Here is a 19,744-nt window from a genome sequence, read left to right as displayed (position 1 = left end):
GACACCTGATAGGAGTGCTTGACACAGGATGATGTACATTAGGAAGAAAAACTATTATAATCACTGAGCATCACGAGGACAAGGCTGCTCTTGACAGTACATGTTTCCTTAAAATGATTTCTAAGTATGTTTGCATTTATTTCTACCTGTTTGATGTAGTGATTTTTTATTGCTAGAACCCTTATTCTATGGAAGGTCTAAAGTGTGTGGTGGAGTGAGGGGGTTACTCACAAAAATGTTTTATCCCACTGTTATTTAATAATAGACTACAAATTGGAATCATATTAATGTCCAAAACAGGGAAAATGTAAAATATGGTACATCACTTTATGTATGTACTAGAGGCCCGGTGCACAACATTCATGCACTGAGCCCGACCTGCGCCTTCTTGCAGTCCAGGACCCCTCAGGGGATGTCCCACGGCTGGGAGCGGGTCTAAGCCAGCAGTCGGACATCCCCCGAGGGGTCCTTAGCGCTGCCGCAGAGGCAGGAGAGGCTCCCACCACCACCACTGCACTTGCCAGCCATCAGCCCAGCTTCTGGCTGAGCGGTGCTCCCCCTGTGGGAGCGCACTGACCACCAAGGGGCAGCTCCTGCATTGAGCGACTGCCCCCTTGTGGCCAGTGCTCATCATAGCGACCAGTCATTCCGCCATTTGGTTGATTTGCACATTAGGGTTTTATTATATAAGGATTATGCAAGCTATTCATGCCTGTATTATCCACTGCTCTAGAAAACTAGGCTATGGAAAAGAAAGAAAGAAAGAAAGAAAGAAAGAAAGAAAGAAAGAAAGAAAGAAAGAAAGAAAGAAAGAAAGAAAGAAAGAAAAAGAAAGGAAGGAAGGAAGGAAGGAAGGAAGGAAGGAAGGAAGGAAGGAAGGAAGGAAGGGAGAAAGAAAGAGGGAGGGAAGGAGGGAGAGAGGGAGGGAGGGAGGGAGGAAGGAAGGAAACTAGGCTTAGAACATTAATAGATAAGTTATAAGAAAAACTAAACATTTGGGGGAAAGTGAAAGCTTACTAATTAATGTGATTTCAAATAGCAATAATTATTTGCTTATCTGGTTAAGAAGAATTTACAAGAAATAATAATACTTAGATTCAGTATGGTGGTTGAGAAAATGACATTTTCACACCTTGTACACAAAGGTCCCAAAAATAAAAAAGGCAGTCTTTCACCTAGCCATTAACCACACCAAGAAATTTGGATAAGATTATTTTTTATATATCTGTTACATAAGTCAAATCATAGAAACAAAACCTATGTCTAGCACAAATTTGGAGATTAGCTTTTAAAATGTTACATATGATTGAACACTATGGAACCTTTAAAGTTAAGACATAGAAGTACAATTTGCCACACAGAAGAATGTTCACCAGGTTTGATTAAGTCAAAAGCATGTTAGAGAGCGTATACAGTCATGCACAGCGTAATGACGGGGATACATTCTGAGAAATGTGTCATTAGGAAATTAGTATTAGTATTGGTTGTGTGAACATCAGAGAATGCACTTACACAACCTAGATGGTATAGCCTACTACACACCTAGGCCATATGTCATAGTCTATTGCTCCTAGGCTACAAACCTGTATAGCATGTTACTGTACAAAACAACACAAGTTAAATCAAGCACAAGAGAAAATGTTGCAATCAAGAGACTTGGAAAACAGAAGATCTATGAGGTTGCTGCCTGCATCATATGCATACTGTTTTGCAGTATAAATAGTAGACACTAAAATAAAAATAGAAAGTACAGAATAGTAAATATATAAACCAGTAACACTGTTGTTTATTATCATTATCAAGTATTATGTGCTGGGAATTGTATGTGTTATACTTTTATACGACTGGCAGCCAGTAGGTTTGTTTACACCGGCATCACTACAAACGTGTGGGTAATGCCTTGAGCAAGGCTGGCTATGACATCACTAGGCAACAGGAGTTTTTCAGCTCCATTATAGTCTTACGGGACCACCATTGTATATGTAGTCTGTTGTTGACCAAAACATGATTGTAAACAGCAATCAAATTTTTATTACACACATATTTTCCTTTGGGCTTTTTTCTTTTTCTTGCATATTCATTTTCCAAATTTTTCTGCAATGTTTATGTATTATTTAGATAGCTTAAATGCCTGTTTTCTAATATGAATGAGATTCTAAAATGATATTCACAAATAGATTTTAATAAAATGAGGCAAAAGTTTATGTTGAATGATTTAAAGTGTAGGATTCAAAACTAAATGTATTGTAAACACGTGTATATAAAAACTATACATGGGGAAAAAAACCTAACATGGAAATACAACTGTTAACAGTGGCCAGTTGGGTAGTGGGATTAAAGCTGACATTTTCTTCTACATTTTAATTTATTAAATACTCTAAATTTTATCATGATTAAAATAATTTTATTTATAAAAATATTCTATGTCCAAAAAGGCAGACTTAAATAAGTTGGATATATAATAGTTAAGCTAACCCTAATGATTCTAACACATAAACTTTAGCATTTCCTTGACTAACACAATAAAAATCTATTTCTTCTTCACATGCAGTCCAAAATGAGCAGTGCCCCCATTTACTTCAAGTGTCCCAGTTTGGACAATAAATTACTAGTACATGGTCAGCCCATGCGAAGAAACCCTCAAATAGTTTCCAAATTCCCAGGTTCACCTGCATCAAAAACTGGAAGGGGCCCTAATCAGTTTGGCTGAGTGGATAGAGTGTCAGCCTATGGACTCAAGGGTCCCAGGTTTGATTCCGGTCAAGGGCATGTACCTTGGTTGCAGCACATCCCCAGTGGGGAGTGTGCAGGAGGCAGCTGGTCGATGTTTCTCTCTCATCGATGTTTCGAACTCTCTATCCCTCTCCCTTCCTCTCTGTAAAAAAATCAATAAAATATATATATTTTTTAACCTGGAAGGGGATGGTCAGGCACGAGAGGATGTTTGGGGCCAGGACTAGAAGGTGTCCACATCCTATCCTCTCACATCCCATTTGCTATGACAGTCACACAGCCACACATGGCTTAAGTGACGCTGGGTAATGTAGTTCACCTATGTCCCCTAGAAAGAAAGGAAATTGTTTTTGCCAAACTATTACCTCTTCTCCACTACAATGTTTAGCAGTGTTTGCTGTCTATAAAGATTAAGAGCCCTAAATATGATTCTGCTCATAAAACTAACATTTCCGTTATAGAAGAAAATTAGTAATATAAAGGTGACAAAGAGCCCCATAAAATAGTTGTTCTGGTTGTTGCCCTTTTTTAACAGAATTAGTATCAACTTATACACATCATTTTACATTCTACTTTTTCCTCTTAATATTAGATGAAGCAAACTGCTCCATGCCATGAAGCATTCTTCTAAAGCTGGAAGTTTTTAATAGTTGGATAGCATTTCATCCCATGACTATATCATGATTTATCCCATTAATATATCATCTTACCATCTCCTATTGTTGAACACTTGGATAGTCTGAGCAGTTTGGGAAGAGGGTCTCAGGGAATATGTCCGCCTCCAGCTCTTTCTCACATTTACCCAGGGCCCCAGGGTCAGCTGCTCAAACTCAGAAGTGAACTTTTCTGCCAGGAACACCTGAGAGCTTTGAACATTTTGCAAATCTTTCTCTGCCACATCCAGGCTTTGCAGACCCCTCTTTCCTGCTAACTACACTGATGGAAAGATTTTATGCAGATCCCATTAGATTTCCTTTGTCACCTGCTCTTCTCTACAAGAAAGTGCCTCAGTAACGCTGGCACAGTCTTCTCCCAGTACCGACACTCCATGAAATAATCACAAGCTTGTCAGTAGAGACTTGCCAAAGAGTTTCCAAAATACCCTTCAAAGGGTGATATTAAGGCACCTCTGAGGATGTCCAGGATCCCTCAGAAGTACACGGCCTCCCACAGAGCCAAGAACAGCTACATAGTGACTGACTAGAGCAGCATCAAAGGGGAAGTGACCCAGCATCAGCTGGCAACTGCTTTCCCAGAAGAGCTGGGCATGGGGGCCCCAGTGGGAGCTGGGAAACAGCCTACGTTAATGTCCCAACATCCCAGAGGAGAATAACGTTGTAACTGACGGAAATGTAATAAAGCAGTCCAAAGTAGATGTAACCAGCTATGGATATTGTGAAACAAAGTGCTGTATTATTAGTACAAATATTACAATTTTTATTAAGATAGAAAATAAAAACTTGCTTGCCCATCTACTCTCATATAGTCCCCTCTTTCTCCAAATGCTCTCTCTAATCCCCACCCTCTGGCAAATAGGCTTTTACATTGTTTTATTGTAAAATATACAGACATGAGGAGTGCACAAAACATAAAGGTACAGTTTATAGGATAATTATAAGGCGAGCACTACCATTTATGTCAAATAGACCAGGAAACATTCCAGAAATCGCCCATATATCTCCTCCTGATCAAAAAGCCCTCTCTGCTCTCCAACACCAGACTTAACTACTATTGTGACTTTTGTGATAACTACTTCCTTGCTTTTCATCATAATTTTCCACCTATGTATACATTTCTATCCGATGATGTTTCATTATTGCTAGCATTCAACTTTATATAAAGAGAATCATACTGAATGCAGTCTTGTTGGGTTTTTTGCTCAACATCATGTTTCGGAGTTTCATTTGTGAGCTGCCTGTGCAATAGTCATTCCTTTTCATTGCTATACAATATCCCATTACATAAGTATGCCACAATTTGATTATCTGTGCTGCTGGTGATGGACCTTCCACGTGCTTCCAGTTTGGAGCTATCATGAATAATGCTGCTATGACCTTTTTGGACATGTATCTGATGGAAATTTGCACGTGTTTCTCTAGGGTATACACCCAGGAGAGGGAACATAACCAACCTGGTGATTGTACCTGGGATCTCACTGTGATTTAAGGGGGAGGTTCTAACTACTGAGAGTAATACCTTATCACATGTTTATTGGCCACTTGGATTTCCTCTTTGGAGATGCAGCTGTTCCAGTCTCTTGCCCATTATTCTACTGACTTGAATATCTTTTTCATATGTGTGTTATAAGCATCTTTGCCCCCTCTACAAAGTATCTTTTACTGCTCTTGATTTTAATAGATCAAATTAACAGTCCTTTTTTATGATTAGTACTTTTATGTACAGGGGTAGACAAAAGTAGGTTTACAGTTGTGAGTATGCAAAACACATTGTTTATCCTTGTATTATTTCTTAATTATTGTATTACTTATTTGTATTACAACTAAAAACCTACTTTTGCCCACCCTTATATATAGCATTTAACATTTTTACCTATCATAAAGACATTATTACATTACTAGAGGCCCAGTGCATGACATTCGTGCACTGGAGGAGGGGAGTCCTCAGCCCAGCCTGCACCCTCTCCCAGTCCGGGACCCCTTGGGGGATGTCTGCCTGCCAGCCCAGGCTAATCCTCTCAGGGATCGGGCCTAAGCTGGCAGTCAGACACCCCTCTTGCAGTCTGGGACCCCTTGCTCTTTACCACCCACCTGCAGTGGAGGCAGAAGAGGCTCCCGCCACCGCTGCTGCACCTGCCAGTCATGAGCCTGGCTTCTGGCTGAGTGGCACTCCTCCCATGGGAGTGCACTGACCACCAGGGGGCAGCGCCTGCATTGAGCATATGTCCCCTGGTGGTCAGTGCACATCATAACAACCAATCATTCCACTATTCAGTCGATTTGCATATTAGGGTTTTATTATCTAGGATATTTTCAAATCTTTATTCACACCTAAAATGGATTCTTGGATTTGGTATGAGTAAAGGACAAGTTTTTCTTTTCCACATAGAAAATGTGTCCCTACAGGACACCATGAAGATACCTACTGTCCTAGCATCATTAATTGGGGAGGAAAAAAGTCCTTTCCCCTCTATCTGTCATGAAACCTCCATCATAATTCAAGTGTCTATATATGTCTGTATCTGTCCAAATGGGTGTGGAATCTCTATTTCTGGTCCAGTAGTCTATTTTCTCTATGCCCCCACCAATAACACTCTAGCTTCATCACTGTGGCTTTATTTGCTAAAATAAGACCTCCCATCTTATTCTCATTCCTCAAGAGTGTCTTGGCTATTACTGGCCATTTGTTTTTGCGCATATATCAGGAATCATTTAAGTTCTATAAAATCTCTCTATAGTGCAATAAATCTATAGATCACTTTTTGGAGAATTGACATTTTTAAAATATTTTGTCTTGTAATCCACAAACATGGAATACCTTTATATTTAGGTCTTTTTAAGTGTCTCTTAATAAAGTCTATGAGTTTCTTCAAAGAAGTCCTGCACACCCTAAGCAGTTTTGCTCAGAGGTTAAGAGCATTAGCCCACAACGGAAGGGTCTAGGGTTCAATTCTGGTCAAAGGCACATACCTCAGTTGCAGGATCCTTTAGGAGGCAACCAATCAATGTATCTCTCTCACATTGATATTTCTCTCTCTCTCTTTCTGTCTCTCTCCTCCCTTCCACTCTGTCTAAAAATCAATAAAGTGAGGATTTTAAAAAAAAGTCCTGCACATCTCCTTAAATTTATTTTTTGTTATTTGATCACTTTCATGCCATTTATATTATTTTTTTCAAAATTTAAGTTTCTAGCAGTACTTACGTACATGTAGAAATATGGTTAATCTATATATACATAAATTTCTCTAGCAATTTTTTAAACTATATTTTTAATTATAATAATTTATCTGTAGATTCTTTGGCATTCTCTATGTACATATTATGTATCAATTTCTGTCCTTATATCTTTCACTTCTATTTCCTGCCTAAATGCACTCACTAAAATCTATAGCATAATATTGAAGAGAAATGATGATTATGGCTACCCAGGTGTCATTGAATTGTTTCACTCTCAAACATTAAACATTTCAACATTAGGTATAATCATTATTGTGGCACTTTTGTGGATAATTTTTACCATATTAAAAACATTTTTCTATATTATTTTTAAATGAATGAGGATAAATTTTGGCAAATGCTTTTTTGTTTTGCTTCAATTAAATAACCACATGGTGTTTCTTCTTTCATCAATCAATGTGATGTGTTATAGCAATTGAGTGTAGAATGAAAGGTCACGCATACCTAGTGTGAACCCACATTAGTCATGATATAATATCTTCTTGCTAATTAATTGATTTGGTTTACATCAATATTCAAGTGGCCTATGATGTTTCTTTCCCATGTTGTCTTCATTGGCTTTGGCGTTCAGGTTTTGCCAGTCTCATAAAGGAAATGGGTAGCATCTACTCTCCAGAAGAAATTCTATAGCATTCTTTGCATATTCTGTATAGATTTTCAGTGCAGCCATATGAGCTTCTGCATGTCCTTGATGAAATGTTTTTGATAACTGAATTAACTGACTTCATATTTATGAAAGAAATTCAAACTTCTTGAGTATGTTTTCTAGGAATTTGTCAATTTTCAAAATTATTGGCTTTCTAATACTTATAAGACAACATAGATGAGATTTATATATAAACTATATATACATACTAGAGACCCAGTGCACAAAATTCGTGTGTTCAGGGGTGGGGGGTCCCTCATCCTGGCCTGTGCCCTCTCGCAGTCCGGGACTCCTCGGAGGATGTCCGGCTGATGGCTTAGCAATCAATCGGACATCCTTAGGTCTCCTGCCACCACCGCCGTGCTCTCCAGCTGTGAGCCTGGCTTCTGGCTGCATGGTGTTCCCCCTGTGGGAGCACACTGACCACCAGGGGGCAGCTCCTGCATTGAGTGTCTGCCCCTGGTGGTCAATGCACGTCATAGCAACCAGTCATTTCACCATTCAGTTGATTTGCATATTAGCCTATTATTATATAGGATATCTTCCAGGCACAAACCCCTTTCCAGTTATTGCAAATACCGACTTTACCTTTCACTATCTTAATAGTGCCTTTGATAATAAGAATTTCTGAAGTTTTACATAGATCAATTTATCCACTTTTCCTTTCTATACTAATAAAAGCCTAAGTGGCCCTGACCGGTTTGGCTCAGTGGATAGAGCGTTGGCCTGCGGACTCAATGGTCCCAGGTTCGATTCCAGTCAGGGGCATGTGCCTTGGTTGCGGGCACATCCCCAGTGGGGAGTGCGCAGGAGGCAGTTGATCGATGTTTCTCTCTCATCAATGTTTCTAACTCCCTATCCCTCTCCCTTCCTCTCTGTAAAAAATAAATAAAATATATATTTTTTTAAAAAGCCTATGTGGTCCTCATGCCCTCACACCGTGATGCCCTTACGCCATCACAATCCATCACCAGGAGGCTGCATGTGCAGTGGGCACACGCGGGTGGGCGGGGCTGCATGCACGGCAAGGCGTGCGTGGGTGGGCGGGGACTTGACGCTGCGTGCACGGCACAGAGGTGGGGCCCAGCAGCTCCGTGTGGCAAGGCCTGGGGGTCCTGCAGCTCTGCACACCACAGAGGTGGGACCCCTGGCTCCAGCCTACTTCTTTGGGGCAATCCATCGAGGAGCCCCAATGGATGGGAAGGGCCTACCTGTTTGGGGAAATTGATTGTGGGGCTCCTGCACTGTGAGAGGGCACAGGCCAGGCTGGGTGACCCCCTCCCCGAGTGCACAAATTTCTTGCACTGGTCCTCTAGTCTACACTAATAAAAGAGAAACTTGGTAATTAGTGTACGACCGCTACCCTTTTCATTGGCTAATCAGTGAGTATATGCAAATTAACTGTCAGCCAAGATGGCGGCCGGCAGCCAGGCAGCTGGAGGCGAACATGAGGCTTGCTTGCTGCGGACTCCAACGTTCCCCACCTCACTTGCCGGCCTCTCAACTGCAACTCTAAGCAACTATGTACTATGTTGCAAATAAGAAGATAAACAAAACTCCAGAAACCAGCTGGACTGAAAGCCAGGTGGACCGAAACTTTGTATCGATGTTTTCAGCAGTGAGGCCTCAGAGCTAAAGCTGGCCCAGAATAAAAAAATAAAAAAAAGAAAACAAGGAGCGGTTGGAAGCTTCAGTCACTCACTTCCGGAAAACAGCCCTCAGCCCCTCAGCCAGCCTGGCCAGGCATCCCAGTGGGGACCCCCACCCTGATCCAGGACACCCTTCAGGGCAAACCAGCCGGCCCCCACCCGTGCACCAGGCCTCTATCCTATATAGTAAAAAGGTAATATGCCTCCTGGCACCGGGATCAGCGGAGCAGCGAGGCTCCCGGCACCGGGATCAGCGAGACAGGTGTCAGCGACCAAACCCCCTGATCGCCCTGCGGCTCTGTGTGTTATAGGGGGCGGGGCCACAACCTCCCTATATGCCCTGTTCTGTGCCTGATAGGGGGGAGCTCCCCAATCCCCTGATTGCCCTGCGGCTCTGTGTTTGACAGGGTGCAGCACACCAACCCCCTGATCGGCCCTGCTCTGTGTGTGACAGGGTGCGGCGCCCCAACCCCCCCCCCCCCACGGGCCCTGCTCTGTGTGTGACAGGGTAGAGCCATAACCTCTCCTGCCCCGAGTGTGACAGTGGCGACGCACCAACCCCCTGATCGGCCCTGCTATGTGGGTGATAGAGGGTGGCGCCCCAAAGGCCCTCCAAGGGCCTTGCTCTGTGTGTGACAGGGTAGAGCCATAACCTCCCCATTGGCCCTGCCCTTAGTGTGACAGGGTGCAGTGCCCCAACCCCCTGATCCGCCCTGCTCTGTGTGTGACAGGGGGCGGTGCCCCAACTCCCCTATTGGCCTACTCTGTGAGTGACGGGGGGAGCTCCTCAACCCCCTGATCGGCCCTGCTCTGTGCGTGACAGGGGGTGGCGCTGCAACCTCCCCATTGACCCTGCCTTGAGTGTGACAGGGGGCGGTGCCCCAACCCCCCAATCGGCTGTACCCTGAGTGTGACTGAGGGTGGCATCGCAACCTCCCGATCCGCCCTGCTCTGTGCATGACAGGGGGCGGCGCCCCAACTCCCCAATCGGCCCTGCTCTCAGCCCGACCAGGGGCTGCACCTAGGGATTGGGCCTGCCCTCTGCCACCCGGGAGCAGGCCTAAGCCAGCAGGTCGTTATCTCCCGAGGGGTCCCAGACTGCGAGAGGGCACAGGCCAGGCTGGGGGACCCCCCCCCCGAGTGCACAAATTTTTGTGCACCAGGCCTCTAGTATAATTATAAATGGTCAGTGTTTTTTATGTCTTGTTTAAAAATAATTTCCTACCTTATGTTTATAAAGAAATTTCCCTATCTTATATTTTAACATTTTTACCTTTAAATTAATTAATTGGAAGTATAATCTATCTACACTAATAAAAGAGAAACATGGTAATTAACGTACGACCGCTACCCTTCCCATTGGCTAATCAGCATATCCTTATGCAAATTAACTGTCAGCCAAGATGGCGGCCGGCAGCCATGCACTGAAGCGAACAGGGAGGCTTGCTTGCTCCAGTGACTGCAGACTCCAACATTCCCCTCCTGACTTGCCGGCCTCTCAGCTGCAACTCTAAGCAACTATGTAGCAAATATAGAAGCTAAACAAAACCCCAGAAACCAGCTTTCAGTCAGCTGGGCTTCAGCCAGCCTGACTGCAACATTGTATCAATGTTTCAGCAGGGAGGCCTCAGAGCTAAAGCTGGCCCAGAATAAAAAAGAAAAAAAAAGAAAGAAAAAAAGGAGCAGTTGGGAGCTTCAGTCACCCACCAGCCGGAAAACAGCCCTCAGCCCCTCAGCCAGCCTGGCCAGGCACCCCAGTGGGGACCCCCACCCTGATCCAGGACACCCTTCAGGGCAAACCAGCCGGCCTCCACCCGTGCACCAGACCTCTATCCTATATAGTAAAAGGGTAATATGCCTCCCGGCACCGGGATCAGCGTGACAGGGGGCAGCACCCAAACCCCCTGATCACCCTGCGTCTCTGTGTGTGACAGGGGGCGGGGCCACAACCCCCTGATCAGCCTTGCTGTGTTTGACAGGGGAAGGCGCCCCAACCCCCTGATCAGCCCTGCTCTGTGCCTGATAGGGGGGAGCTCCCCAATCCCCTGATTGCCCTGCGGCTCTGTGTGTGACAGGGTGCAGCGCCCCAAGCCCCTGATCAGCCCTGCTCTGTGGGTGATAGAGGGCAGTGCCCCAAACCCCACCCCCGCCCCACGGGCCCTGCTCTGTGTGTGACAGGTGGAGCCATAACCTCCCCATCGGCCCTGCCCTGAGTGTGACAGTGGCGGTGCCCCAACCCCCTGATCGGCCCTGCTCTGTGGGCAATAGAGGGCGGTGCCCCAACACGCCCCCCCCCCACGGGCCCTGCTCTGTGTGTGATGGGGTAGAGCCATAACCTCCCCATTGGCCCTGCCCTGAGTGTGACAGGGTGCAGCGCCCCAACCTCCTGATCCGCCCTGCTCTATGTGTGACAGGGGGCGGTGCCCCAACTCCCCTCTCGGCCCTACTCTGTGAGTGACAGGGGGGAGCTCCTCAACCCCCTGATCAGCCCTGCTCTGTGCATGACAGGGGGGAGCTCCTCAACCCCCTGATGGGCCCTGCTCTGTGTGTGACAGGGTACGGAGCCCCAACCCCCCTGATGGGCCCTGCTCTGTGAGTGACAGGGGGCAGCACCCCAACCCCCTGATTGGCCCTGCTCTGTGCGTGACAGGGGGTGGCGCTGCAACCTCCCCATCAACCCTGCCTTGAGTGTGACAGGGGGCGGTGCCCCAACCCCCCAATCGGCTGTACCCTGAGCGTGACTGAGGGTGGCATCGCAACCTCCCAACCCGCCCTGCTCTGTGCATGACAGGGGGAAACACCCCAATTCCCCAATCGGCCCTGCTCTGAGCCTGACCAGGGGCTGCACCTAGGGATTGGGCCTGCCCTCTGCCACCCAGGAGCAGGCCTAAGCCTGCAGGTCGTTATCTCCCGAGGGGTCCCAGACTGCGAGAGGGCACAGGCCAGGCTGGGGGACCCCCCTCCTCACCCCTGAGTGCACAAATTTTTGTGCACTGGGCCTCTAGTATATTTATAAAATCCTAAGCAACCTTTACAACCCAACAACCCGAACGACCGGGACGACCGGTTGGCCAGTCACTATGACACACACTGACCACAAGGGTGAAGACACTCAATGCAGGAGCTGCCCCCTAGTGGTCAATGCACTCCCACAATCAACCTTCTCCAGCCCCTCCCCCTGGCCAGCCAACTTCCTGCAGCTCCACCCCGCCCCCTCCGGCCAGCTAGCCAACCTCCTGTGGCCCCTCCCCCCTGGCTGGCTGGCCAACCTCCCACGACCCCTTCCCCTGCCAGCAAACCTCCTGCCACTACTTCCCTCCTGGCCAGCCAGCCTACTCCCACAGCCCCTCCCCCTGGCCGGCCAGTCAACCTCTCACTGTCCCTCCCCCTGACGGTCAACTTCCCAGGGTCCCTCCTCCCAGCCAGCTGGCCCTCCGATAGGCCTTGATCACCAGCCAGGCCGAGGAACCACACCCATGCACGAATTCATGCACTGAGCCTCTAGTGTTTAATAGAGGCATCATCTTTATACATAACCGACACATTTTGCTATAAATTATTTTCATGATTATTAATCATTTTGAACTCACTTTTGATTTCCATTATGACTTAGACTTTGACTCATGATTTATTTAACATTCTATTTTTTTAGTTTTAAAAATAGAGGGGAGCAGACTGGGTCTTGCCCTCTGGTGTGACCTCAGCCAGGACAGTGTTTTGTAAGAAAATCAAATAGCATGATCCAGAGCTCATGTGGCACTGCAGTGGGGTGGACCCAGAGTTCAAACACAGATGAAGATCAGAAACTAATCTCACATTTCTGTTAGTGATAATTATTGCAGAAAAAAATGAAGAATTCAGAAACCAGCCATAGGCTCAGATCAACTGCAAAAGCAGGAATGAATATTCAAAAACCTTGGAACAGAATTCCAGCAACATCAAACCAACAAGCATGGCCTTGCTTATTGCTCATAAATCCAGGACATCCTCCACCATATCCACAGGCAAGCAAAGGGCCCTCCCCAATACCACCAGCTCTGCCAGCACCACTCCACCACCTCTACCCGCAGGAATTGCTCCTGCTTCTCATATATATGTGGATTTTCTGACCATATTTTCTGCATTTCTAGCTTAAATTCATTGTGACCTACATACAATAAATGATGTGTAATTTTAATCCTTTAAACACTTGTTAAGACCTAACCTATGGCCTAATCTATGGTTAATATTTTGTAAATATTGTACATGTGCTTGTAAAGTATATAATCTTCATTTGTTGGCAAGATGTCATATCATTTCATCAGCTATCCATAACTTCTATATCATTACTAATCAATTTATAAAATGTGTCTGAAAAAGCCCAGAGGATATGAAGTTGTTTCTTCCTGGCCTTTCCTCATTATTGCTATTGAGAATTCAGCCTTTAATCACCATTCAGTTGAAAGTCCTCTTTCTGTTTCATTATCTCTCTTTCTTAAGATTTCTGCCAGGTGGCCCTAACTGGTTTGGCTCAATGGATAGAGCATTGGCCTGGGGTCTGAAGGGCCCCAGGTTCTATTCTGGTCAAGGGCATTTACCTTGGTTGCGGGCACATCCCCAGTAGGGAGTGTGCAGGAGGCAGCTGATCAATGTTTCTCTCTCATAGATGTTTCTAACTCTCTATCCTTCTCTCTTCTTCTCTGTAAAAAATCAATAAAATATATTTTTTTAAAAAAAGATTTCTACCATGTGTCTATGGCATTGATTTCTAGGTATGCATTTTTTGTTACTATTGTACTTAAATTTTATTTATCCTCTTAAACCTGTAATTGGACGTTTTTCATCACTTTTGGAGAGAAAAAATATCCCTTTTCTGATTCTTTCATTTTTCTTCTAGAATTCTAATTATATTTATATTCAACCTACTAATTGGGTTATTTAATATATTTTTGTCTTTGTGACTCTCTGTTCTTTATTCTTGACAACTTTTTCTGAGCTACTACACATTACAAATTTTCTTCTAATCTTTGTCTAATCTGTTAACTTTATCCACTATGACTTTAACTCTGCTTGTAACATTTTTCAATTTTAGAAGTCATATTTAGTTCTTTTTCAAATGGCATGTCTCTTTTTAAATTTTCGTATTCCCTGCAACTCCATTTAAAGTTTGTTTTTATATCAACCCACTTGTTTTGTAATCTGTTTCAGATTATTCCTATAATATTAACCCATGGTTTCTTAGTCATGGTGTCATATTTCTTTGTTTGCTTGTTGATCTTGTTTACATTTGAAAATATGGTTGTCATTATCATTGAAATTACCACACCACATCTCTATTCAAATCATTGGATGCATATATGTTATTCCCTTGGCTACATGTGCAAGCTATACTTTATCCTTCTGTTTTTAAATTTGACTAATGTTTCTAAAACAAAATTAAGTTGTAAAAAATAATTTAAGTAACAATAAATTAAAATAACCCCAATGCTAAGAGACTAATGAGCTATTATACTATTTCTCTTTTTTCTCTTTGTTCTGCATATTGCTTTTCAGATGTATAAAAAGAAATTCATGATGTTGCAATCATGGAGATGTATTAGAGAAGGTATTAAATTCCTTACAGCTTTGAAAATTAAGTGAAAATCTGTGTATCCTATGTAATAAAAGGGTAATATGCAAATTGACCCTAAAGGCAGAACGACCAAGAATGACCATTCGCTATGACGCGCACTGACCACCAGGAGGTAGATGCTCAATGCAGGAGCTGCCACCTGGTGGTCAGGGTGCTTCCACAGAGGGAGCACTGCAGTCAGAAGCTGGCTCATGGCTGGCCAGCACAGCAGCAGTAGTGGGATGTACATTAGGTGGACATCCCCTGAGGGATCTCAGACTGTGAGAGGGCACATGCTGGGCTGAGGGACCCCCCAAGTGTATGAATTTCCATGCACTGGGCCTCTAGTATTTATATATAAGGAGAGGACACTTAACTTTTATAAGATTTTCAAGTGGACCTATCACAAACTTTAAAAGTTTAAGAATTGTACTACTTTGTACCGGATTATACTGTTTTTCTGAACATACACAGAATCTCCTACACAGTCTCACAGCCCACTGTATTATTCTGCAATTCTCTACCAGGTCTTACTCTCAGTGTTGAGTGAGTAGCTTCAGTCCTTTGGATTTATGTATTATAGGGAGCACAGCAAGGATGTCCTTCTAAATCATCCCCATTCCTGGAAAGAGGATGGGGATTTGGATGGTGGGTCTCATATCCTGGATAAAATAGGATCTTATACATTTCAAGCCAGGTTCTGACAGCTCTCAACAAAATCAACCCACCAGGCCTTTCCTGCATACAAAGAACCCTCTGAGAAACAAAGGTTTTCACCTTGAGCAGGAAGCAGCAAACAGAAGACCTCAACTGTTCTGGCTTTTACTGAGAGTTCCTTCAGGCTCAAGTGACCTAAGAAAGTTGCCATCAGTGGAACAGCCTTGTTCTTCCATTTTCCTTCTCTGCCAGCACCCTCCACCCACCCAGCAGAGAGAGCTACTCAATCTGCCTTGACAGCTTCTAGAAAGAGGTAGGAGCAGCCAGGGTTTCAGCAGGTGGCCAGGGCCCAAAGGGTTCAATCCCAGAGGGACAGGAAATGAGGTAGCAGGCAGCTAGCAGATTCTGTGCCTTCTTGGGATATTATTGAATTAGATGGGTTTAGGGTCCTGGGATGCCATGCCCAAAGCTTCTCTCCTTGTGCCCTGGTCCCCATTTCTGCTGACAACATGACTCAGCATCTGTGGGAGATCCAGTGTTGCCTTCCCCCAGGTCACTGGCAGTTTGTAGACGAACCTCCTGGCCAGCCAGGGGTGATGAAACCTATTACACCAACAGAGGAATGGGAATGGGAACCCTCGAGTCCCCACCCTACCCTTCCTTCCTCTCTTGGGGATTAAAAGTCTGGCAGGAGGAAGCACCAGCAGCAACTGACTGGTCAGCCTTCCTGGGAAGATGCAGCAACTCCTGCTCCTGGTGGCCTTTCTCCTACCCACAGGGGCTGGAGCAGGTGAGTGACTGTCCAAACCTGTAGCGGCCCAATCCCATCCCATAGATTCTGGGCCCAGACAGCCTAGGCATTTTCTAACTCTGTGTCATTGGGCACAGTATTTGAATTCATAGTTCCCAGGTCCTTCATCTATAAATAGAAATAATAGCAATGCCCACCTCATGGAGTTGCTAAGACAGTTAACTTAGTTAGTGTACATGAAACTCTTGGAATTGCCCCTGGCACGTAGAATGTGCTCTGTAACTCTGCTCTATGAATTTTTTTGCAACCCATATGCCAAAGCCAAGGAGACAAGGATACACAATAACAGTCCCCTTAGCTTATATCTAGACTAGTGGCCTGGTGCACAAAATTCATGCACGGGGGGAGGGAGGGTCGGGGGGAGGGGTGTCCCTCAGCCCGGCCTGCAACCTCTCCAGTCTGGGATCCCTCTCACAATCTGGGACCGCTAGCTCCTAACCACTTGCCTGCCTGCCTGCCTGATTGCTCCTAACCGCGTCTGCCAGCCAACCTGATCGCCCCCTAACTGCTCCACTGCAGGCCTGATTGACACCTAACTGCTCCCCTGCTGGCCTGATTGCCCCCAACTGCCCTCCCCTGCTGGCCCGACGGGCCTCCTCCATGTGAGGCGGCATAGACGCTGGGACCGGCCTCCGCTCCACTGCACAGAGCCACGGGACGCCCAGGCCTCACTGCACAGAGTGGCTGCTGGACCCCTCCTCCACTGTGTGCACGGTCATCTTGGGGCTGCCATCTTGTGATGACATCGTGCAGGAGGGCATGAGAACCACCTAGGCTTTTATTAGTATAGAGTCTTGAAAAACAGTTTGTGAGCTGGTCATGAGCTGGACTCAGAAGGATTAGGAAGGTCCTTGAAAAAGAAAGTCCCAGGGAAGTTCAGGGAGAAGCTACTCCAGCGGACTCTGGATGCCAACAGGAGAGATTGCTCCACATTGTGAGAGGTTTAAGTGCCTTGCCTGAAGCAAGGGTTATTCTCCTTTTGGGGAGGTGGGGTGAAGCTGAGGTCTGGGGTGGGAGCCAGCAGTGTTCCCTGAAGAACCCTGGAGCCCTCTCCCATAATGTGGTACTCTGCAAACCCCAATTCTTACCACCAAATTCTCCTTTCCCTGCATCATTTCTGTAACTTTCCCAGCTTCCAACCTTTCAAGATCAACCAAGCTGTGAGTTCAACGAACACAGAGATAAATGCTGAATACTTCCTTCCAGGGGAGATCATCGGAGGCCAAGAGGCCCTCCCTCATTCCCACCCCTACATGGCATATCTTCTGACTCGAACACCAAGGGGCCTGAGCACTTGTGGGGGATTCCTGGTGCGAGAAGACTTTGTGATGACATCAGCTCGATGCTGGGGAAGGTGAGGAATTAAGGATCTTCCAGGCGGCCAGTAAGGTGGGTTCAGAAGAGTTTATAAGACCATGAAGCCAAAAGCAGGGTTCCAGCAATGAAGGGGTAAAGAGAGACTAAGTAAACCCTGGGAGGCAGGGAATAATCTAGTGTAAATGAGGTCAAGAGGAAGAGATGGAAGGCATACATTAGGCCTCAAAATGTGAATTCAAGATATTTCTCAAGTTATTCTAGGGGAGGCAAAACTTAAGGTCAGTGTGTCCCCCACCATCCTCAGTGCAAGGCTTTGGAGAAGCAGCAGACAGAGATCTCAGCCCCAGAGCCTCCCTGTCTCCTCATTTCCCTCAGCTGCAGTTCTGCTGCCCTGAGCTCTCACTTGCCCAGAACAGCTGGTGGACTTTAGCACGTGAAGCTCATACCTACTCTTAAGCCACTATTCCTTTGCAGCCGTATGCGCGTCATCTTGGGGGCCCACAACATCAGGAGGCAGGAAAGAACCCAGCAGAGGATTTTGGTGCTCAGAGCCATCCGCCACCCTAGATATAATCAGCAGAACCAACTGAATGACCTCATGTTACTGCAGGCACCACCTGCCTGAGCTAGCTCCTTCCTAGCATGGGGGCTTCATGGAGGAGGAAGCAGGGGCAGAGTCCCAGGGGTGGTGGGGTGAGGGCTGCATAGACATTCCTTGAGTGCCTGCCCTCTTCCTGCCAGCTGGAAAATAGAGCCAGACGGAACCGATTTGTGAGGCCAGTGGCTCTGCCTCAGTCCCAGATCAGACTGAGTCCTGGGTCCTTGTGCACCGTGGCTGGCTGGGGCCTGGTCAGCCAGCACAGGAGAACAGACACACTTCGGGATGTGCAGCTGAGTGTGCAGAGGGATCAGGAGTGCAGCAATTACTTCGATACCTTCAACGGCCAAAGGCAGATTTGTGTAGGAGACCAGATCGCGGGGAAGACCACCTTCCTGGTAAGGCCACTGGCATCTGCAACACTACCTGAGATGGGGGAACAGACTACATCCCCCATCAAGGCAGTGGGAACAGACTACATCCCCACAGCCTGTCTAGGGACCAGACCAGAGTAAAGTGGGGGGTTTTCCCATCAACCCAGTCTCTGAGGGAAGGTGAGGAGCATGGGACACACAACGCATACACATGCAGTGTTTTCATGGGAAAGGGCAAGATACCTTGACTTGGGTTGAGCTATAGACAGTCACCACAGCCAGGGTTGAGGCCTAACCAATGAAAGACCCAGGAGCTTGACTTCTGCACCTGCATCAGCCTCCCTCCTCTGAGGGCTAGACCTTAGGGCCCCAAGGTTGGGAGGCATGGAGTTCGGGGGCCTGACTTGGTGTCCCTTCCTCTCCACACACACAGGGGGACACTGGAGGCCCCCTTGTGTGTAACAATGTGGCCCAGGGCATTGTCTCCTATGGAAGAAATTTCGGGGTTCCTCCAACAGTCTTCACCAGGATTGCTCGTTTCCTACCCTGGATAAATAGAACAATGAACCAACTTAACCAAAAGGGAGCACACTGAGACCTCTCTCCCCGCTGTAACTGACTTCTCTGGGATGGAAGCCAGCTCCAGTGGGGTTGCCAGAGCCTTAATAAATGGTCATGTCTACAGGGGAAATAACAGATAGATTTCTCATGTTATTAAACATCTATTCTGTACAAAACAAATGTATCCAGGACTGAGTCTGACCTCCTGCAGGAAAATGGGGTCTTTTCCTCAAGTCAAATGAACCTCCGACAATCCATCCTGGGGGACAGAATGAGCTATGTACCTCCTCCAAGCCATCCATTCTCCATCTTCCCTCCCCACATAGCTTTGGGGAGTGATGGAAAGTCAGATGTCTCAGCAAGGCAAGGGTCTCTACTCTCCACCCTACCAAAAACTCTCCTAACAGATATTAAAGTATACTTTAGAACTCTGTGCCACTGGTGTGTGTAGCACAGGCCAACCAAAGGAAAGAATTAAAATTCCATACAATGTTCAGTTTAATATATGGCAAAGGTGGCATCTCAAATCCCTGGGAAATAATGAACTTTTAATACATCGCATCAAAACAGCTGGATAGTTTGGTGGCGAGGGGCAATAAAATTGGATTCACTCCTCACACCATAACCCAAAATAACTCTCAAATGGACCAGAGATCTAAATGAAAAAAAATTAATCATACAAGGCTTAGAAGAAAGAAAAGGATCTGCTTATTTAAAAATAGCCAATGAACCTGCCCACTGTGGCTCATGGTTGAGTGTCAACCTATGACCCAGGAGGTCATGGTTCGATTCCCTGTCAGGGCACATGCCTACGTTGTGGGCTTGATCCTCAGTAGGGGCATGCAATAGGCAGCTGATCAATGATTATCTCTCATCACTGATGTTTTTATTTCT

The 19,744-nt window shown here is 45.9% G+C and overlaps 1 pseudogene; it reads left to right on the top strand.

Annotated features, from left to right (window-relative positions):
• The first annotated feature begins 15,785 nt into the window (after positions 1-15,785).
• Positions 15,786-18,884, top strand: LOC139007972 (cathepsin G-like; annotated as a pseudogene).
• Positions 18,885-19,744: the final 860 nt, after the last annotated feature.

Source organism: Myotis yumanensis, unplaced genomic scaffold, assembly GCF_028538775.1.
Source record: "Myotis yumanensis isolate MYYU_CA2020_CCGP unplaced genomic scaffold, mMyoYum1.0.hap1 SCAF_1, whole genome shotgun sequence".
NCBI lineage: Eukaryota > Metazoa > Chordata > Mammalia > Chiroptera > Vespertilionidae > Myotis > Myotis yumanensis.
This window is presented reverse-complemented; position numbering and strand designations above follow the sequence as displayed.